This window comes from Schistocerca cancellata, chromosome 6, assembly GCF_023864275.1.
Source record: "Schistocerca cancellata isolate TAMUIC-IGC-003103 chromosome 6, iqSchCanc2.1, whole genome shotgun sequence".
Taxonomy (NCBI): Eukaryota; Metazoa; Arthropoda; class Insecta; order Orthoptera; family Acrididae; genus Schistocerca; species Schistocerca cancellata.
The window spans coordinates 164,622,004-164,645,246 of NC_064631.1; positions in this window are offsets into that span (position 1 = coordinate 164,622,004).

The following is a 23,243-nucleotide window of genomic DNA, read 5'->3' on the forward strand; positions in this document are numbered from 1 at the left end:
TACATCACGAAGATGACGTGCTACAGATGCGAAATTTAACCGACAGGAAGAAGATGCTGTGATATGCAAATGATTAGCTTTTCAGAGCATTCACACAAGTTGGCGCCGGTGGCGACACCTACAACGTGCTAACATGAGGAAAGTTTCCAACCGATTTCTCACACACAAACAGCAGTTTACCGGCGTTGCCTGGTGAAACGTTGTTGTGATGCCTCGTGTAAGGAGGAGAAATACGTACCATCACGTTTCCGACTTTGATAAAGGTCGGATTGTAGCCTACCGCGATTGCGGTTTATCGTATCGCGACATTGCTGGTCGCATTGATCGATATCCAATGACTGATAGCAGAATATGGAATCGGTGGGTTAAGGAGGGTAATACGAAACGCCGTGTTGGATCCCAACCGCCTCGAATCACTAGCAGTCGAGATGACAAGCATCTTATCCGCATGGCTGTAACGGATCGTGTAGCCTCGTCTCGATCCCTGAGTCAACAGATAGGGACGTTTGCAAGACAACAACCATCTGCACGAACAGTTCGACGAGATTTGCAGCAGCATGGACTATCAGCTCTGAGACTGTGGTTGCGGTTACCCTTGACGCTGCATCACAGACAGGAGCGCCTGCAATGGTGTACTCACTGACGAACCTGGGAGCACGAACGGCAAAACGTCATTTTTTCGGATGAATCCAGGTTCTGTTTACAGCATCCTGATGGTCGTATCCGTGTTTGGCGACATCGCGATGAACGCACTTTGGAGGCGTGTATTCGTCATCGCCATACTGGCGTATCACCCGGCGTGATGGTACGCATTTCTCCTCCTTATCCGGAACCACGGGACTGCTACGGTCGCAGGTTCGAATCCTGCCTCGGGCATGGGTGTGTGTGATGTCCTTAGGTTGGTTAGGTTTAAGTAGTTCTAAGTTCTAGTGGACTTACGACCTAAGATGTTGAGTCCCATAGTGCTCAGAGCAATTTTTTTCTCCATCTTACACGAGGCATCGCAACAACGTTTCACCAGGCAACGCCGGTCAACTGCTGTTTGTGTATGCGAAACCCTACATTTCAGCAGGATAATGCACGACCGCATGTTGCAGGTCCTGCACGGGCCTTTCTGGATATAGAAAATGTTCGACTGCTGCCTTGGCCAGCACATTCTCCAGATCTCTCACCAATTGAAAACGTCTGGTCAATGGTGGCCGAGCAACTGGCTCCTCACAGTACGCCAGTCACTACTCTTGATGAACTGTGGTATCGTGTTGAAGCTGCATGGGCAGCTGTACCTGTACTCGCCATCCAAGCTCTGTTTGACTCAATGCCAAGGCGTATCAAGGCCCTTATTACTGCCAGAGGTGATTATTCTGGATACTGATTTCTCAGGATCAATGCATCCAAATCGCTTGAAAATGTAATCACATGTCAGTTCTAGTATAGTATATTTGTCCAATGAATACCCGTTTATCATCTGCATTTCTTCTTGGTGTAGCAATTTTAATGCCAGTAGTGTAATTGCTCGAAATAATTTTCAGAGAATGCGTTTAGCACAATTTCGGATGATTTTTTATGCGTATTAAGTAAAACTTTTTGAGTTTGCCGTTCATCAAAAAACAAAATTCATTGCATATGATTATTAGTTTCAGAATTATAGACGTACCAAGTCGGATGATTCTTTTTGATACAGCCTCAACCATCACTCCTGGCTGTCTGGCCGTGGGGACGGGCGACACTGGTTGCTATCCCAACGCTGTCCGGGACATCTCCAGAAACGTCCGCTTGGGCCTGAAGTTCGAAGAGGAACTCGTAGCTGAAGACAGTTCTACTCCAGTCAGTGAGATGCCAGACTGGATGTGTCGTGTACAGAGGTCATGTTAGTCGGCGCAAGGGGCGCCGTGGGCTCAGCTACCTTCTGTAAACCGCCCATTCACGGCTCTTTCAGTCACTGAAGCACCGGTTGCACGTCGGATCGATGATAACTGTGAATCCGGGTCTGTGAGTGTCTCCCTGACCGTGACTCGATCCTCACGTTCTGCTGTCTCACTAGATCGACCGTTTCCTTCTTGGTGCTTTGTTTGGCCATTGTTCACCCATCCCTACCTACATCGTCGAATAGTGGCATCGCTTGTATTTAAATGTCGACGGATTTGCCGATTACTCCAGCTGGTTTCTTTCAGCTGAACAATACGTCCACTCTCAGATGCTGACATCAGCGTATTTTGTTCACACTCCTGTCCATCAGGCATACTACTGTCCGACTGAGTACACGGAATGAAATTCGCAAAGCCTTCACGCCCTGGTGTTGACATGTCTCGTGTTTACTATCCTTGCCAGCTACGCGGAGAAATTGCGCTGCAGCATCAGACATTCACTCACTGGCCGCCAAAGTTTACAGTTTTGTAATTTCCACTGATACCTGTATGAATTTCAGTTTGTGACCGATTTCCACAACGTCGTTTCTTTTAATGTATATTTTGTGAAAGACCAGCTGTCATTCATAGTATACTTAAAATAACGCGCCGCTATTACTTAATATAATATATGCATTTAACATCTTCACAATAAGTTTTCTAGTTATTTCTATCCTATGACAGGTAATTTTTTAACTGATCGTGTTTACGAATGTTTCTGACATATCTGACCAATAATTATGTTGTCAAACGCTATAAAACCACTATAGTTGTCAGATATGTCTCTATTAAGAAATTGTAGGGGAGAGTTGGTTAAACGGATTATGTGTGTCAAATCGGTTACCTCCCGGTCACTGTGACTTGTACCGACGTTTGTCTTAATAACGCTGGGAACTACTACTCCAACTTGATTGCAGAGTGTACATGGGCAATGTAGAGACCGAAACAATGATGAAGTAAGTGCGGCCGTGTGTTCAGTATTTCAGACGGTGCGTGGTGTACTTGCGCTATAATATACTCCTGTGACGTTACAGGAGTTACTGCATAGTCTTCATTGTCCATTTAGTGTAGTGAGTAGAGTTTTACGCTAGAAGACGCGATTTCGAAAATTCTATCCGGTGTTTTTTTCCCCTAATTTTGGTCTGCCCAATAACACAGGATTACTAAAGTTGTAGATAATCGCCACTAGTGGATGCCCCTTCCTTTCCTTCTTGACTCTTTTAATGTTTTGGGGTCTCGTGGACCAGTGTTTTTAAAGCAAACATTACCTGATAACAAATAGGTAAGTACGAGGGTCACTCCAAAAGAAAGGCACACTATTTTTTTAAAATCAATCTTTTATTCTACATGTTTGAAAGTTTTACAGTATGTAGATACATCCTTTAGGAACAATATTTTCATTTCTCCACATATTTTCAATCCCTCTCAACTGCCTTACGCCCTCTTGGAACCAGCGCCTGTATACCCACACGGTAAAATTCTGGACCAACCTGTTGGAGTCACTGTTTGGTAGCGTGCACAAGCGAGTCATCATCTTCAAACCTTGTTCAACGAACAGAGTCTTTCAGTTTCCCAAAGAGATGATAGTCACATGGAGCCAGGTCAGGACTGTAAGGCGGGTGTTTCACTGTTGTCCATCCGAGTTTTGTGATCGCTTCCATGGTTTTTTCACTGACATGTGGCCATGCATTGTTGTGCTAGCAAAACATCCTGCTTTTGCCGATGTGGTTGAACACGACTCAGTCGAGCTTGAAGTTTCTTCAGTGTCGTCACATATGCATCAGAATTTATGGTGGTTCCACTTGGCATGATGTCCACAAGCAAGAGTTATTCGGAATCTAAAAACACTGTAGTCATAACTTTTCCAACGGAAGGCGTGGTTTTGAATTTTTTTCTTGGTTGAATTTGCATGATGCCACTCCATTGATTGCCCCTTCCTCTTTGGTGAAAAGTGGTGGAGCCATGTTTCATCACCTGTGAAAATTCTTCCAACTCCACTATTCTCGTACTGTTCCAGAAGTTCGCTGCATACCGTTTTTCTTGTTTCTTTGTGAACCACTGTCAACATCCTGGGAATCCACCTGACACAAACCTTTTTTAACGCCAACACTTCCAGTATTCTGCAATCACTTCCTTCCCCTATCCCAACGTAGCGTGACAATTCGTTCACTGTGATGCGTCTGTTAGGAGTCTTCAATTCGTTAACTCTCTGCACATTGTCTGGAGTGTGTACAGCACGAGGCTTGCCGCTGCGAGGACAATCCTCAATATTTCCGTGCCCACTTTCATCACGTAACCTGCTTGCCCACTGATTAACTGTACTGCGATCGACAGAAGCATCTCCATACACCTTTTTCAACCTCTTGTGGGTGTTTCCCGCTGTCTCGTCTGCACAACACAGGAATTCTATGACAACACGTTGCTGCTGAACGAACGTGAAGCGTAGCAGCCATCTTGAAGACATGCTGTGATAGCGCCACTCATGGGAACAGGTTGAACTAAGTTTGAATACAAGTGGGAAGTACGTATATACACACTCTAAATTTTTCACACATGCAGAATGAAAACTGTATTTTTACAAAAATAGTGTGCATTTCTTTTGGAGTGACACTCGTAATTAATTCAATTAAATATGTTACTCAGTGTATTTAAATACTTGTATGACGAACATAATGTGAACACTAACTTTCAACGCCATCTCTTGTTTAATTTTGCACTGTGAGGCAAACCGGTTATAATAGTCGGGACAAAACCCGGCTAACAGAAATAAAAAAGGTAAGCACTACGAGAGGATGTATCAGAACCCGAGTCATTTCAAATTGACGTCTCTCAAGCCAATGTGACCTCCTCCCCATAAAAAAGTTGTTTGGAAGCCAAAGAAAAAGGAGGAAAGAGAAATAAGAAAATAAAAAATCAAAACGGAAAAAATTATAAGAAAGTGCCAAAAGGCCCAAGTCGTATATACTCAAAAAAGCAGAAAAGACAAGCTAAAAACGTTGAATAAACGAGATCCTTTGTTCGACTTCGTCCGGCAAAGACAACCCAGAACGAAGCACACATCTACATCTACATGATTACTCCGCAATTCATAATTAAATGCCTGGCACTACTTTCGAGCTATTTCTCTACCGTTCCACTCTCGAACGGCGCGCGGGAAAAATAAGCACTTAATTTTCTCTGTGCGAGATCTAATTTCTTTTATTTTATCGTGATGATCATTTCTGCCTATGTAGGTGAGCACCAACAAAGTATGTTCACAATCGGAGGAGAAAGTTGGTCATTGAAATTTCATGAGAAGACCCTGCCGCAACGAAAATCGCCTTTGTTTTAGTGACTGCCACCCTAATAGTTTTGTAATAGGCTATATTCAGACACATTATCGAAGGCTGGATGGATTAAATATATGTCTCGTATTGCCCTTTCTGGAGCAAGGTGGCGCAGTGGTTGGCACAATGGACTCGCATTCAGGAGGACGGATCAAATACGCATCCCATCATCCGGATTTAGATTTTTCATGGTTTTCCTAAATTGCTCCGGGCAAATGCCGGGTTAGTTCGTTTGAAACGACACGACCGATTTCCTTCCCATTCCGAGCTTGGGCTCCGCCCGTGGCGACCTGGATGTCGATGGGACGTTAAACACTAATCTTGTTGTTGTAGTGGCTGGGCTCATGAACAACGTTCGAGTGCTGACAAAGAAGACAGCTACTTCGACTGCGGTATCTGTTCTTAATAACTTTTTTAATTTTCATTAGGACCAATTATTGGGAACTTAGCGCATACTAACGTGGTACTGTAATTTCGACATCTGAAGTTAAGATGTTAAAAAAAAAAAAAAAGAAACCAGTGTTCGAACATAAAACATATTTATGGTATCCCTTGATAGCAATTTTAAAAATTTCTCTGTGTTTTCATATCTTTTTAGGGTTTCGTATCGAAATTGGTACAAACGGAACCCTTGTAGGATCACTTCGTCGTTCGCCTGGCTGTCGGACTGTTACGAACCCTTTTTCTCAGGAACTGGTAGACGCATCAAGTCCAAATTTGTGTCATATGTTAAGATCTACGATACTTTGGGGCGTAAAAAATTGAAGCTACTGAGTCAGTGCAGTCGAAAGATATGGCCATTTATACTGCATATTTTGATACTCGAAAACGCACTCATGAAAACCTGTAGCGTTGACCTAGAACCATGAGATTTAGCAAGAGGCAACGTTTCACATTGCAACTACAGGGAAAAATCCGAAAACTGTTAATTTGTCATTATATAAGGCGAAAAAAATATTGATTTTGTCATTTCTATCCGTCTGTCTGGTCATCTGTCCGTCTGTTGAGACCCTTTTTGTCTGAAACAGGTTGGCCTATGAACTTCAAATTTATGTTACATCCTAAGGTGTATCGTCCCTTGGCGGTGTAAAAATTTTAAGCTTCTACGTCAATACAATCAAAATATGAGGCCACTTATGTCAAAACCTACAGGGTACCTCTCGTTGTCCTGGAATCATGAAACTGGGCAGAAACAAGGGTTCATTCTAAAAGTAAAGCAAAAATCTGAAACCAGTTAAATTGTAATTACATGACATAAAAATATCTTTTTGTCAGTTGAAAATACATTTCATTCATCATACATCTGAAGCAAAATAGAGGTACATTACGGCATGCAAATAGAAAATGTATATTGTAGTCATCTGTTAGTAAGAAAATAAAAAAAAAGTTTTAATCAATATCCCTCTCTACATGTATAAACTGAAGTTCCCTGTTCACTTCTTTACGTATGTCCGGGCTGGTCTGAGGAACTGCTGTAGAGATTTTGATCTGGTCTTGGAATTCCCGGGATCAGTATCTTGCCAGTATCGATGTCAACAACAGGCAAAGATCGTTCAGATTCTTGCTTCCCAGAATGGGTGTACTATACACATGGTTAAGTTACTATGGATTTCTCAGTGCGAGGGTTCTACTCGCACTTTGTCAATTTTTTCTGTGGAATAAAAATGTTTCTTATGTTCAAGTTATTCTATTCATTTAGGCCTAAATGAGCACTCAATTTTACTCCACAGATTGAGTGAAACCGTATATTTTGCACTTAACGACATTATTTTTTTATGCTGCTATGATTTAATCTGAAACCAGACTAGTATCAATTTGTTGAATATATAACAAATCTGAATAAGCCCCATTTGCAAACTTATTAATCAATTCACAAGAAATATAAATTAAATGTTAAGGTACCCGGTTTTGTCCTCTTTTCCGCGACTGCTGCATTATTGGGGGGGGGGGGGGGGGACTAGAATTAGAAAATAATAGAAAACACACGTAGAGCCGGAATCGAATTTTCCAAATCGCGTATTCTAGCACAAAACTCTGTTCACTGCTCTAAATGGGCAGCACAGCTGTACGTTATTGAATTAATTTAGTAAGATACGTTTTCGTACTTTTAGTGCGCAAGGAATCGCCGTGTCTGAGAGCGCGAATTTTGGCACACTGTATACATTATGGTTCAAATGGCTCTGAGCACTATGGGACTTAACTTCTAAGGTCATCAGTCCCCTAGAACTTAGAACTACGTAAACCTAGCTAACCTAAGGACAGCACACACATCCATGCCCGAGGCGGGATTCGAACCTGCGACCGCAGCGGTCGCGCGGTTCCAGTCTGTAGCGCCTAGAACTGCTCGGTCACCCCGGCCGGCTGTATACATGATGTAAAAGACTGGGACTACCAGGAGTTTAGTTCTTAAGGGCAGTTTTGGCCGAACTGCATATGAAAAATTTATGGGCTGACTGATGCATTAAGTGATGATTTCTCCATTGCGTATATGATGTGAATTTCTACTACAGCAGCGACACCGGATACGTCCCCGCTAGTAGGAAGGAAACAACAACGTCAGCAGTATACAATGCTTTCAGTCGCGAGCTGCCGTCTTCCTGTCATCGGCAGACAAGCTGTCAAGACGCAGAGCAACCGCGGTCAGTTTCCGACCTGCGTGTGGGGAGCGGCGGCGCGCACCTGGGTAAACAGCGGTCTGCCGCAGACGTAGGCCAGACCGGCAGGCGTAGCCGCTTCTCGTTTGTTTTCTGGCGGGGCGGCGAGGCGGCGCTGCAGAGGGGAGTGGGACACACCTTCCCAGAACACCAGACGCAACATTCCGGGACGCACGACATCCCGCGCCGCGAACTCGGTCACGAGGCAGATGTAGCGTAACTCAAGCGACGTACGTGCACTGATGTAGCTGGTTGACCAGTGATTACACAGGTGTAATACAGGGTGATTCAAAAAGAATACCACAACTTTAGGAATTTAAAACTCTGCAACGACAAAAGGCAGAGCTAAGCACTATCTGTCGGCGAATTAAGGGAGCTATAAAGTTTCATTTAGTTGTACATTTGTTCGCTTGAGGCGCTGTTGACTAGGGGTCAGCGTCAGTTGATGCTAAGATGGCGACCGCTCAACAGAAAGCTTTTTGTGTTATTGAGTACGGCAGAAGTGAATCGACGACAGTTGTTCAGCGTGCATTTCGAACGAAGTATGGTGTTAAACCTCCTGATAGGTGGTGTATTAAACGTTGGTATAAACAGTTTACAGAAAATGGGTGTTTGTGCAAAGGGAAAAGTTCTGGACGGCCGAGAACGAGTGATGAAAATGTAGCACGCATCCAGCAAGCATTTGTCCGCAGCCCATGAAAATCGACTCGCAGAGCTAGCAGAGAGCTGCAAATTCCACAATCAACTGTATGGTTAGTTATGAAACCTGAACGTCAACTACCCGAGGCGATGGATCGGCCGCCAGGCAGCCCGTGACACAGCACTTCATCACTGGCCTCCAAGAAGCCCCGATCTTACCCCCTGCGATTTTTTCTTATGGGGGTATGTTAAGGATATGGTGTTTCGGCCACCTCTCCCAGCCACCATTGATGATTTGAAACGAGAAATAACAGCAGCTATCCGTACTGTTACGCCTGATATGCTACAGAGAGTGTGGAACGAGTTGGAGTATCGGGTTGATATTGCTCGAGTGTCTGGAGGGGGCCATATTGAACATCTCTGAACTTGATTTTGAGTGAAAAAAAAAACTTTTTAAATACAATTTGTAATGATGTACACTCCTGGAAATGGAAAAAAGAACACATTGACACCGGTGTGTCAGACCCACCATACTTGCTCCGGACACTGCGAGAGGGCTGTACAAGCAATGATCACACGCACGGCACAGCGGACACACCAGGAACCGCGGTGTTGGCCGTCGAATGGCGCTAGCTGCGTAGCATTTGTGCACCGCCGCCGTCAGTGTCAGCCAGTTTGCCGTGGCATACGGAGCTCCATCGCAGTCTTTAACACTGGTAGCATGCCGCGACAGCGTGGACGTGAACCGTATGTGCAGTTGACGGACTTTGAGCGAGGGCGTATAGTGGGCATGCGGGAGGCCGGGTGGACGTACCGCCGAATTGCTCAACACGTGGGGCGTGAGGTCTCCACAGTACATCGATGTTGTCGCCAGTGGTCGGCGGAAGGTGCACGTGCCCGTCGACCTGGGACCGGACCGCAGCGACGCACAGATGCACGCCAAGACCGTAGGATCCTACGCAGTGCCGTAGGGGACCGCACCGCCACTTCCCAGCAAATTAGGGACACTGTTGCTCCTGGGGTATCGGCGAGGACCATTCGCAACCGTCTCCATGAAGCTGGGCTACGGTCCCGCACACCGTTAGGCCGTCTTCCGCTCACGCCCCAACATCGTGCAGCCCGCCTCCAGTGGTGTCGCGACCTGCGTGAATGGAGGGACGAATGGAGACGTGTCGTCTTCAGCGATGAGAGTCGCTTCTGCCTTGGTGCCAATGATGGTCGTATGCGTGTTTGGCGCCGTGCAGGTGAGCGCCACAATCAGGACTGCATACGACCGAGGCACACAGGGCCAACACCCGGCATCATGGTGTGGGGAGCGATCTCCTACACTGGCCGTACACCACTGGTGATCGTCGAGGGGACACTGAATAGTGCACGGTACATCCAAACCGTCATCGAACCCATCGTTCTACCATTCCTAGACCGGCAAGGGAACTTGCTGTTCCAACAGGACAATGCACGTCCGCATGTATCCCGTGCCACCCAACGTGGTCTAGAAGGTGTAAGTCAACTACCCTGGCCAGCAAGATCTCCGGATCTGTCCCCCATTGAGCATGTTTGGGACTGGATGAAGCGTCGTCTCACGCGGTCTGCACGTCCAGCACGAACGCTGGTCCAACTGAGGCGCCAGGTGGAAATGGCATGGCAAGCCGTTCCACAGGACTACATCCAGCATCTCTACGATCGTCTCCATGGGAGAATAGCAGCCTGCATTGCTGCGAAAGGTGGATATACACTGTACTAGTACCGACATTGTGCATGCTCTGTTGCCTGTGTCTATGTGCCTGTGGTTCTGTCAGTGTGATCATGTGATGTATCTGACCCCAGGAATGTGTCAATAAAGTTTCCCCTTCCTGGGACAATGAATTCACGGTGTTCTTATTTCAATTTCCAGGAGTGTACAACAGAAGGTTATATTATGTTTCTTTCATTAAATACACATTTTTAAAGTTGTGGTATTCTTTTTGAATCACCCTGTATAATACTTACTTACGAGGTCTGTTCAAAAAATTCCGCAACTTTGTGCACAAAATTTTTCTACGCTTACCTTTTAATTATTGTACATGATCTTCTTCAAAATACTCTCTTCCACAAGTGATAAGCCGCTCCCAAAATAATCCGCAGGGGCCAGATCTGGAGAGTAAGGGGGCATGAGGCAGCGTAGTGATTTCGTTTCTTATTCAATAGTCACATACCAACAGGGATGAAGGAGCGGGTGCGTTCTCGTGATGCAAGAGCCATGAATTGCCTCGCCATATTCAGGGCCGTTTCCTTCTCACATTTTATCGATGGCTTCGCAATACATCCCAGTAGTGCCATTGATTATCACTAGTACTTCAAAGTCAAAGAAAACTATCAGTATGGCTTTGACATTAGAGTGCCCAGACGAGCTTTTTTTTGTGTTGGAGAACCTTTCCCGACCCATTCTGAAGACTGGACCTTGGTATCAACATCAGCTTCTCGTTTTCATTTTGCGCGATACAAAAGCTCTTCACAGGTTGCGAGGTGGAGGTCTTTCTGGTCTTGACTCATGAGCTATGGGACGAACTTGGCGGCAACACGATGCGTTCCAAGATGATTTATTTATTTATTTTATTTATTTATTTATTTATTGTTCCGTGGGACCAAATTAAGGAGAAGTCTCCATGGTCATGGAACGAGTCAATACATGAAATTATAACACGATATTAGAAACAGATAAAATGAAATATTAAAAAAAACATATTCAGGTGACAAGTCGTAAGTTTAAATGAAGACAATCAACAATGTAACACTGGAATTTGCTTAATTTTTTAGCTCTTCCAGGAGCTCCTCGACAGAATAGAAGGAGTGAGCCATGAGGAAACTCTTCAGTTTAGACTTAAAAGAGTTTGGGCTGCTGCTAAGATTTTTGAGTTCTTGTGGTAGCTTATTGAAAATGGATGCAGCAGAATACTGCACTCCTTTCTGCACAAGAGTCAAGGAAGTGCATTCTACATGCAGATTTGATTTCTGCCTAGTATTAACTGAGTGAAAGCGTCTACATCTTGGGAATAGGCTAATATTGCTAACAACAAACGACATTTAAAAAAATATATACTGTGAGGGCAATGTCAGAATTCCCAGATTTTTGAATAGGGATCGACAAGAGGTTCTCGAACTCACACCACATATAGCTCGAACAGCCCGTTTTTGAGCCAAAAATACCCTTTTTGAATCAGATGAATTACCCCAAAAAATAATACCATACGACATAAGCGTATGAAAATATGCGAAGTACACTACTTTTCGTGTTGAAGTGTCACTTATTTCAGATACTGTTCTAATGGTAAATAAAGCAGCATTTAGCTTCTGAACAAGATCCTGGACATGGGCTTTCCACAACAGCTTACTATCTATCCGAACGCCTAGGAGTTTGAACTGTTCCGTCTCGCTTATAATATGCCCATTCTGTCTGATCAAAATATCGGTTCTTGTGGAATTGTGAGTTAGAAACTGTAAAAACTGAGTCTTACTGTGATTTAGCATCAAATTATTTTCCACAAGCCACGAACTTATTTCATGAACTACATTATTTGTTACTGTTTCAATATTACACACAAGATCCTTCACTATCAAGCTGGTGTCATCAGCAAACAGAAATATTTTTGAATCACCTGTAATACTAGAAGGCATATCATTTATATAAATAAGAAACAGCAGTGGCCCCAGCACCGACCCTTGGGGAACGCCCCACTTAACAGTGCCCCATTGGGACTGAACATCACTACCACTCTCAATATTGCGGAGAATTACCCTCTGCTTTCTGTTCTTAAAGTAAGAGGCGAACCAATTGTAAGCTACTCCCCTTACTCCATAATGGTCCAACTTCTGCAGTAATATTTTGTGGTCAACACAGTCAAAAGCCTTCGTTAAATCAAAGTAAACACCTAGCGTTTGCAACCTTTTATTTAATCCGTCCAAAACCTCACAGAGAAAAGAGAATATAGCATTTTCAGTTGTTAAACCATTTCTAAAACCAAACTGAACATTCGACAGCAAATTATGTGAATTTAAATGCTCCAGTAACCTTGGATATACAACCTTCTCGATAACTTTAGGAAACACCGATGGCATAGAAATAGGTCTAAAATTGTCAACATTATCAATGTCTCCCTTTTTATAAAGTGAAATGCGTCAGGATTTCATCACATGATCTAACCGAAATGTTACATTCTTCGGCAATTTCTCGGAGAGCCAATCTTCGATTAGCACGCACAATTTTGTTGAGATTTCTGACCTGAGTGTCGTCTGCCGTCGGTAGACGGCGAAGGGCTTCCGAACGAGGGTCATCTTTAACTCCCGTCCGGCCGTTTTTAAACCGTGTGAACCATTCATAACGCGGAATACCATTTAAGCACTCATCACCGCAGGCTTCCTGCATCAGTCAGAATGGCTCTGTAAAGGTTTTTTTTTTTTAAGTACCACGCAAAATTTAATGCAGAGGCGTTGCCGCCGCAACTCTGACTTCTCGAAATTCGAAAACTGTGCGACACAACGTGCTACTCAGTACAGCACTGAACAGTAACTAACCGACTTACAACAGTGGAACTTCCGGCAGTTACACATTAAACACAGGCGTGTGCAGGGATGCCTACCGCATTTCGCTCCATCTCACCATTGGCGCGAAATTACGAATGTTCCGGAATTTTTTAAAAGGACTTCGAGAGTGTCGTCTAAATTCCATCTACACTCCTGGAAATTGAAATAAGAACACCGTGAATTCATTGTCCCAGGAAGGGGAAACTTTATTGACACATTCCTGGGGTCAGATACATCACATGATCACACTGACAGAACCACAGGCACATAGACACAGGCAACAGAGCATGCACTATATCGGCACTAGTACAGTGTATATCCACCTTTCGCAGCAATGCAGGCTGCTATTCTCCCATGGAGACGATCGTAGAGATGCTGGATGTAGTCCTGTGGAACGGCTTGCCATGCCATTTCCACCTGGCGCCTCAGTTGGACCAGCGTTCGTGCTGGACGTGCAGACCGCGTGAGACGACGCTTCATCCAGTCCCAAACATGCTCAATGGGGGACAGATCCGGAGATCTTGCTGGCCAGGGTAGTTGACTTACACCTTCTAGAGCACGTTGGGTGGCACGGGATACATGCGGACGTGCATTGTCCTGTTGGAACAGCAAGTTCCCTTGCCGGTCTAGGAATGGTAGAACGATGGGTTCGATGACGGTTTGGATGTACCGTGCACTATTCAGTGTCCCCTCGACGATCACCAGTGGTGTACGGCCAGTGTAGGAGATCGCTCCCCACACCATGATGCCGGGTGTTGGCCCTGTGTGCCTCGGTCGTATGCAGTCCTGATTGTGGCGCTCACCTGCACGGCGCCAAACACGCATACGACCATCATTGGCACCAAGGCAGAAGCGACTCTCATCGCTGAAGACGACACGTCTCCATTCGTCCCTCCATTCACGCAGGTCGCGACACCACTGGAGGTGGGCTGCACGATGTTGGGGCGTGAGCGGAAGACGGCCTAACGGTGTGCGGGACCGTAGCCCAGCTTCATGGAGACGGTTGCGAATGGTCCTCGCCGATACCCCAGGAGCAACAGTGTCCCTAATTTGCTGGGAAGTGGCGGTGCGGTCCCCTACGGCACTGTGTAGGATCCTACGGTCTTGGCGTGCATCCGTGCGTCGCTGCGGTCCGGTCCCAGGTCGACGGGCACGTGCACCTTCCGCCGACCACTGGCGACAACATCGATGTACTGTGGAGACCTCACGCCCCACGTGTTGAGCAATTCGGCGGTACGTCCACCCGGCCTCCCGCATGCCCACTATACGCCCTCGCTCGAAGTCCGTCAACTGCACATACGGTTCACGTCAACGCTGTCGCGGCATGCTACCAGTGTTAAAGACTGCGATGGAGCTCCGTATGCCACGGCAAACTGGCTGACACTGACGGCGGCGGTGCACAAATGCTGCGCAGCTAGCGCCATTCGACGGCCAACTCCGCGGTTCCTGGTGTGTCCGCTGTGCCGTGTGTGTGATCATTGCTTGTACAGCCCTCTCGCAGTGTCCGGAGCAAGTGTGGTGGGTCTGACACACCGGTGTCAATGTGTTCTTTTTGCCATTTCCAGGAGTGTACATGTATTCTCCGCAGTATGAGTGGTCCGTGGTACTTTGTGTTCCACCGTTACTTCCCATTTTCTTGTTCCAGTCTCATAAGTCATAATATTCGACGAGGTGTGATGCTGACATCAACGATCGCTTACTGTACGACCCCGAATGACGCATCATTAGTTCCGGAAATATGTCCCTGGGCTTCGAAAAGCAGAAAAAGAGGAACACTTTATTAGTTAAAGAAAGGTGCTGTGACCAAGTGAAGATACTTTCGTCCAGCCACAACTATGAATTCTTTGATTGCTCTGGGAGAACACATGAACGCATGAAATAGTAGTTCACTTTAGTACATAAATGAACGACCAGGAGAAACGGCCTTTGCGCATACCCAGAGTAAAATAACCGCAGAAGGCAACGTGAGAAATACGATGACCGTATCAGTTAGGTCAGTACTGCGAAATTTGGCGTTAAAGGGCTGTGGCAGCAGAGGACCGACGTGGCCTGGTCAAATGAGTCACGATTTCAGTTGGTAAGAAGGCGGAAAGACTGTATTTAGCGTCCTGTCGGTATCGAGGGCACAAGTCGGACCGTGTCAAGGACGGGGAAAGAAATTGACCGTACCCATTCAAACAAACCATCTTGGCATTTGCCTAGAGCGATTTATGGAAATCACGGAAAACCTAAGTATGGATGGTAGGACGGGGATTTGACCGTCGTCTTCCCGAATGCGAGTCCAGTGTGCTAACCGTTACGCCATCTCGCTCGGTGAGTTGGTAAGAGATCATGGAAGGGTACAAGAGCACGGTAGATCCCACAAAGCCACGGTTCCAGGTTGTGTACAAGGCACTGCGCAAGCTGCTCCTGGCTCCACAATAATGTGGGCTGTGTTTACACGGAATGGACTGGGTCCTCTGGTCAAACTGAACTGATAGTTGAAGCGAAATGTTTGTATTCGGCTACTTGGAGAACATTTGCAGCCATTCATGTTTTTCATTTTCCCAGTCAACGTCGGTTCCCGCGATCATCGCGACTAATTAGGATGCAACCGACCCGCCTTCGATCCTCGCTGGGGAATTATTTCATCATCATTTCATCGCCACCCAATGTGGCGTCAACTGGAAAGACTTGCAACTTGGCGGCCGAACTTCCTCGAGCGGGGACTCTCAGTGATTAATGCCACACGATCTTTTCATTTTATTTCCCAAACAACGATGGAATTTTATGGATGACAATGCTTCATGTCACTGGGCCACAATTATTCGCGATTGGTTTGAAGAACATTCTGGACAATTCGAGCGAATGCTTCGGCCTTCCAAATCGTCCGAAATGAATCCCATCGAACATTTGTGGGATATAATAGAGAAGCACAAAATCCTACACCGGCAACAGTTTCGCAATTATGGACGGCTATAGAGGCAACATGGCTCAATATTCCAGCAGGGGACTATCAACAACTTGTGTAAGTAGGCTGTTTATGTTTTCTTATTGGCAACGTTACGTAGCGCTCTGTATGAAAATCACTGGCTGTGCTGTGTGCAGTCTGTGGCCAGTTTGCATTGTTGTCAGCCATTGTAGTGTTGGGCAGCTGGATGTGAACAGCGCGTAGCGTTGCGCAGTTGGAGGTGAGCCGCCAGCAGTGGTGGATGTGAGGAGAGAGATGGCGGAGTTTTGAAATTTGTAATACTGGATATCATGAACTGCTATATACATTATGACTTTTTAACACTATTAAGGTAAATACATTGTTTGTTCTCTATTAAAACCTTTCATTTGCTAACTATGCCTATCAGTAGTTAGTGCCTTCCGTAGTTTGAATCTTTTATTTAGCTGGCAGTAGTGGCGCTCGCTGTATTGCTGTAGCTTGAGTAACGAAGATTTTTGTGAGGTAAGTGATTTGTGAAAGGTATAGGTTAATGTTAGTCAGGGCCATTCTTTTGTAGGGATTTTTGAAAGTCAGATTGCGTTGCGCTAAAAATATTGTGTGTCACTTTAGTGAATGTTTGAGTACGTTCAGTTTTGCTCAGCTGTTTGAAAAGCAAATAATTTAAGAGGTTTATCAGCACAGTAATCCAGAAAATGTTCTAAGGGGACGTTTCACTTGTTAAGTCCATAGCATGTCGAGCTGCTGCATTACGCTGGGCAAAAGGAAGTCCATCACTATATTCCTACATACATACCCCGCAATCTACCATACGGTGCGTGGCGGAGGGTACCTCGTACCACAACTAGCATCTTCTCTCCCTGTTCCACTCCGAAACAGGACGAGGGAAAAATGACTGCCTACATGCCTCTGTACGAGCTGTAATCTCTCTTATATCTTTGTGGTCTTTCCGCGAAATATAAGTTGGCGGCAGTAAAATTGTACTGCAGTCAGCCTCAAATGCTGATTCTCTAAATTTCCTCAGTAGCGATTGATGAAAAGAACGCCTCCTTTCCTCCAGAGACTCCCACCCGAATTACTGAAGCATCACTCACATGATGATCAAACCTACCAGTAACAAATCTAGCAGCCCGCCTCTGATAGGCGGTCCGCCTGATAGGGATCCCAAACGCTCGAGCAGTACTCAAGAATAGGTCGTATTAGTGTTTTATAAGCGGTCTCCTTTACAGATGAACCACATCTTCCCAAAATTCTACCAATGAACCGAAGACGACTATCCGCCTTCCCCACAACTGCCATTACATGCTTGTCTCACTTCATATCGCTCTGCAATGTTACGCCCAAATATTTTATCGACGTGACTGTGTCAAGCGCTACACTACTAATGGAGTATTCAAACATTACGGGATTCTTTTTCCTATTCATATTACGATGTATTTGATTACTTTTGTCACCTCATTGTGTATGGACAAATGGAAGTGATTCTGAAGTAAAATAAAAATGTATTATTGGTATTATTATAAGGGGCAGTAAAATGAAAACCGAATACATGTCACAACTCGACTTTGGAATGGTTTCATCCAAAAGTAACCACTACACACTTTAAGACATATTTTTATTTTTGGGAGAAGAGACAATCACCTCCTGTTTCGCAGAACGCGGTCGCTGCTTACTTTTCCACAAGCGCGCCGACTCTTGCACTTCCTAGTCCGACTGACCTACGACCCGGCGTGTCTTTCTTCACGTCGCAAATGATGTGAAAATCACACGGTGAAGTATCCGGGCTGTACAGAGGATATTGTGAAAATCACACGGTGAAGGATCCGGGCTGTACAGAGGATATTGAATTGTTTCTCAACCACGTCGCTGCAGCGTAGCTTTTGTGCGATCGGCACTGTGGGGGCGTGTCTTATCGTGCAGAAGGATGGGCCCGTCCGACAGCATCCTCGGCCATTTTCACTTTATGGCGAGCCGTAGTTTCTTCATAGCGCTGTCCATTCACTGTGGTTCCATGCTCGAGCAGCTCGACGAGCAGAGGGCCCTTGCAATTGAAGAAATCATGACCTTCCCAGAACTCTTGTGGACGGCTTTGGATTTCTTTGGAGGTGGAGATGTGGGTTCATTCTACTGCTGGCTTTGCCGTATGACCCTGCTGTCTTGGAATGCTGTCAGACGATATCATCCTGTTACATTATAGTGCCCTCCCCCACACTGCAATGGGACGAAGACTGCACTTCGGCTATTTCTCCGTACAGCCCCGAATTTCACCGTATGATTTTCACATCTTTGGCGACCTGAAAAAAAAAAACCATGCGTGGACATGTGGTTCCGTCATCGGCCGACCGCGTCCAATGAAACAGGAACTGATCGTCTCGTCTCCCACTGAGATAAATGTCTTAATGCGTGTGGTGACTGCTTTTCAATGGAACGATTCCATGGCCTCGTTGTATCGAGCGCTCGGTTTTCAGCTGTCTTTCAGAGACAACATACTGTATATCTAAGAGGGAAGCTATCATACCCGGTCGTACGTCGAGTTATGTCGGCACCCAGCACTACGTTTGCAGCCTGCGGGAAGCGTACTTCAGTGCGACAGGCGCCTCTCCTTCTGGAGAATGTTTTCAGGCATCGCAACTGCATCGCGTACGTATTATAGTCGCAGTAATGTGGATAAGGAATCTGTTGATACGCAGATCACTAACACACGCCACCAGCGGACACCCTCATCGTTCACGTACAGCGCGCACATCAGCAACGTCAGCGCTCCATTCGAGTGGGACTACTTTCAGCACCCGCAGATATTCCTCCTCCTGCTACGTACTTAAGTCACCGCCAAATCTCCAGCGACCCATCAACCTCTCGCCGAGCGCAGCCCCGGGGACCGCAAGTAAACCGAGCTGCGGCATCACTCTTGCAGCCTCCGGGAATGACATTCGACACCGAGGCACCAGCCATCTTCTTCGGAGTCTTCGCGTCCTCCGAGGCTGGCCTTCACAGGACTCATTGCCACGAGACTGGTAGTGCTTCCGTGGAACTTAAAGTATGCACTTACACCTAATATCGAGCGTCGAGACCAACCTCACTACGGACAATGATAGTATGACACTAATAACAGGATCACCTGCCAGTTGTTGGCGTCCGTCGCTCGTGGTCTCGCGGTAGCGCTCTCGCTTCCCGAGCACGGGGTCCCGGGTTCGATTCCCGGCGGGGTCAGGGATTTTCACCTGCCTCGAGATGACTGGGTGTTTGTGTTGTCCTCATCATTTCATCATCATCCAGGAAAGTGGCGAAATTGGACTGAGCAAAGGTTGGGAAATTGTACGGGCGCTGATAACCACGCAGTTGAGTGCCCCACAAACCAAACATCATCATCATCACCTGCCAGTTGTTTTCTGCTGACCGTGCATTATGTTGAACTTTTCTTTGTGTGTTGTGCAAATAAAAGTGTACGTAATCGCTGCCTGGCAATCATCAGTCACGAGTAATCATATTCGTGCACTCAGCATATAAAGCTTTAATATAAAGAATGATAACACCATTCGTACCACTCACTTAACTTGCTTTCCAGTTTCGAAATCATGAATAAATCATGTTCGGACCGGAAGATGATTTTTCCAGATCTTTTCATAATTTCTAAACCGATAATGAAAGTAAAGAAGTGATTCAGATGTGGCTTCCTTAATTACAACAGTAATGTTCACGATTTTCCAAGGCATCGTGTCATCAGTTATGATAAAACTACCAAATTAAAGCTGTAATCAGTTATGGAAACGGGCTGGCTTCTGATCAACTGTGTCCTGGGAATGTAAGTGGGGAACAGAGACTAAGCTTACCAGATACCGAACTTAGGCTGGTAAACAAAAAACTCAAGATGCCGTGAATGACTTGCACGATGTCTTAATGATGGACAAAGTTCACAGAAAGAAACATAAATGCTTTTAAAATAATTGACTGCTGATCGTTTAGAGTTAATAATTAATTGAAACCCTCAGCTGCCGACAGGTGTTGTTGATATACCTCGATGAGGACAGCTGAAAATGTGTGCCCCGACCGGGACACGAACCCGGGATCTCCTTCTTACATGGCAGACGCTGTCCCCATCGAGGTATATCAACAACACCTATCGGCAGCTGAGGGTTTCAATTAATTATCACTTATTCCAGAGATGATGCACGGTTAACAATGGTATCTATTCTTTCGAGAACAGCTACTATCTTCATATATATAGTTAAAGGCTACCCGGCCATTGACCTTCGTCTGTGCGAGTGCGCACAGGTTGCCCGAACTCTTAAGGGAATCGTCACCTTAGTGTGCGTAAGTAATGAGTGGATGGGTAAATACCTATTACGTATATTACGTATGTAGATTGTGGACGGATGTGGATTTCACGGAAGCGTGCAAGAGATAAGTCCCTGCAGTCGCGCTCTTCATCTGTGTCCTCGGTGGCTCAGATGGATAGAGCGTCTGCCATGTAAGCAGGAGATCCCGGGGTCGAGTGCCGGTCGGGGCACACATTTTCAGCTGTTCCCATGGAGGTATGTCAACAACACCTGTCGGCAGCTGAGGGTTTCAATTAATTATTATTTACTCTAGAGAAGCTGCACAGTCATCAATGGTATCTGTTCTTTCGAGAACAGTTACTATCTTCATGTACAGGGAGTTAAATAAGGTACGGCCAAACTTTCAGGAAACATTCCTCACACACAAATAAAGAGATGTTACGTGGACATGTGTCCGGAAACGCTTGATTTCCATGTTAGAGCTCATTTTAGTTTCATCAGTATGTACTGTACTTCCTCGATTCACCGCCAGTTGGCCCAATTGAAGGAAGGTAATGTTGACTTCGGTGCTTGTGTTGACATGCGACTCATTGCTCTACAGTACTAGCATCAAGCACATCAGTACTTAGCATCAACAGATTAGTGTTCATCACGAACGTGTTTTTGCAGTCAGTGCAATGTTTACAAATGCGGAGTTGGCAGATGCCCATTTGATGTATGAATTAGCACGGGGCAATAGCCGTGGCGCGGTACGTTTGTATCGAGACAGATTTCCAGAACGAAGGTGTCCCGACAGGAAGACGTTCGAAGGAATTGATCGGTGTCTTAGGGAGCACGGATCATTCCAGCCTATGACTCGCGACTGGGGAAGACCTAGAACGACGAGGACACCTGCAATGGACGAGGCAATTCTCCGTGCAGTCGACGATAACCCTAATGTCAGCGTCAGAGAAGTTGCTGCTGTACAAGGTAACGTTGACCACGTCACTGTATGGTGAGTGCTACGGGAGAACCAGTTGTTTCCGTACCATGTACAGCGTGTGCAGGCACTATCAGCAGCTGATTGGCCTCCACGGGTACACTTCTGCGAATGGTTCATCCAGCAATGTGTCAATCCTCATTTCAGTGCAAATGTTCTCTTTACGGATGAGGCTTCATTGCAACGTGATCAAATTGTAAATTTTCACAATCAACATGTGTGGGCTGACGAGAATCCGCACGCAATTGTGCAATCACGTCATCAACACAGATTTTCTGTGAACGTTTAGGCAGGCATTGTCGGTGATATCTTGATTGCGCCCCATGTTCTTCCACCTACGCTCAATGGAGCACGTTATCATGATTTCATACGGGATACTCTACCTGTGCTGCTAGAACGTGTGCCTTTACAAGTACGACACAACATGTGGTTCATGCACGATGGAGCTCCTGCACATTTCAGTCGAAGTGTTCGTACCCTTCTCAACAACACATTCGGTGACCGATGGATTGGTAGAGGCGGACCAATTCCATGGCCTCCACGCTCTCCTCATCTCAACCCTCTTGACTTTAATTTATGGGGGCATTTGAAAGCTCTTGTCTACGCAACCCCGGTACCAAATGTAAAGACTCTTCGTGCTCGTATTGTGGACGGCTGTGATAGAATACGCCATTCTCCAGGGCTGCATCAGCGCATCAGGGATTCCATGCGACGGAGGGTGGATGCATGTATCCTCGCTAACGGAGGACATTTTGAACATTTTCTGTAACAAAGTGTTTGAAGTCACGCTGGTAAGTTCTGTTGCTGTGTGTTTCTATTCCATGATTAATGTGATTTGAAGAGAAGTAATAAAATGAGCTCTAACATGGAAAGTAAACGTTTCCGGACACATTTCCACATAACATATTTTCTTTCTTTGTGTATGAGGAATGTTTCCTGAAAGTTTGGCCGTACCTTTTTGTAACACCCAGTATATGTTTAGAGATTTCATAAAATAGACAAAAATTAATTTAATTATACAAAAAAGTATGTATCGCTTGAGCATCAAGTAAGCTACAAGTTTCTAACATAAATTTTTCTTTGGAATAAAAGGACTTACTAAACAGGAACTTCCACAGATTCCTGTCAACTGTAACTTTCCTATGTGTCTCAGGCGTTTGATATCGTTAGGTAACCCATCGAAGATTTCAGTTGCAGCAGTATTCACCCCTTTATGAGGGAGGTCAGTTTTAATTAAGGGTAAGGAAGGTCGTGTTTCTTCTAATTTTGTGACTGTAGTATTAGGCCTTGACACGTGATAAAACTAAATCGAGCAACAAATTTAAAATCACACTTTCTACTTACTGCTGACGCTGTGGAAACAGTGTCAGCCGACCGCTGTGGCCGAACAGTTATAGACGCTTCAGTCCAGAACCGCGCTGCTGCTATGGTCGCAGGTTCGAATCCTCCCTCGGGCATGGATGTGTGTGATGTCTTTTGGTTAGTTATGTTTAAGTAGTTCTAAGTCTAGGGGACCGATGACCTCAGGTGTTAAGTCCCATAGTGCTCAGAGACATTTGAAACATTTTTGAAACAGTGTCAGTGTGAATCACTCTACTGTACAGCTGTAAAATACGAACTGTGGAAAAACCGGAGAAGAAAATAAGATCCGCATTACCCATAGTGCTTCAGAACGAATTTAAAAATTGCTTATGAAATGAAAAGAAACTGGAAAGAATAGGCGTGGTAACATATGTATCGACTACCCTTACTGGTAGAAGGTAGGTCGAATGTACAATGATATATCGAGAATATTTAGTAATAAAAAAGAACGGCATAAACGAAAAATTTTGAGTACGTTTGAATATGAAAGCGGGATTGTAGGGTTCGCGGTACGTAATAGGTATGAAAAGATCATCTCAACGTGTGAAAGGATGGGGTCTAGTCTGAAACCAGTATAAAGACTAATGGTTAATTTTTTTGTTGTTTTTGTGGT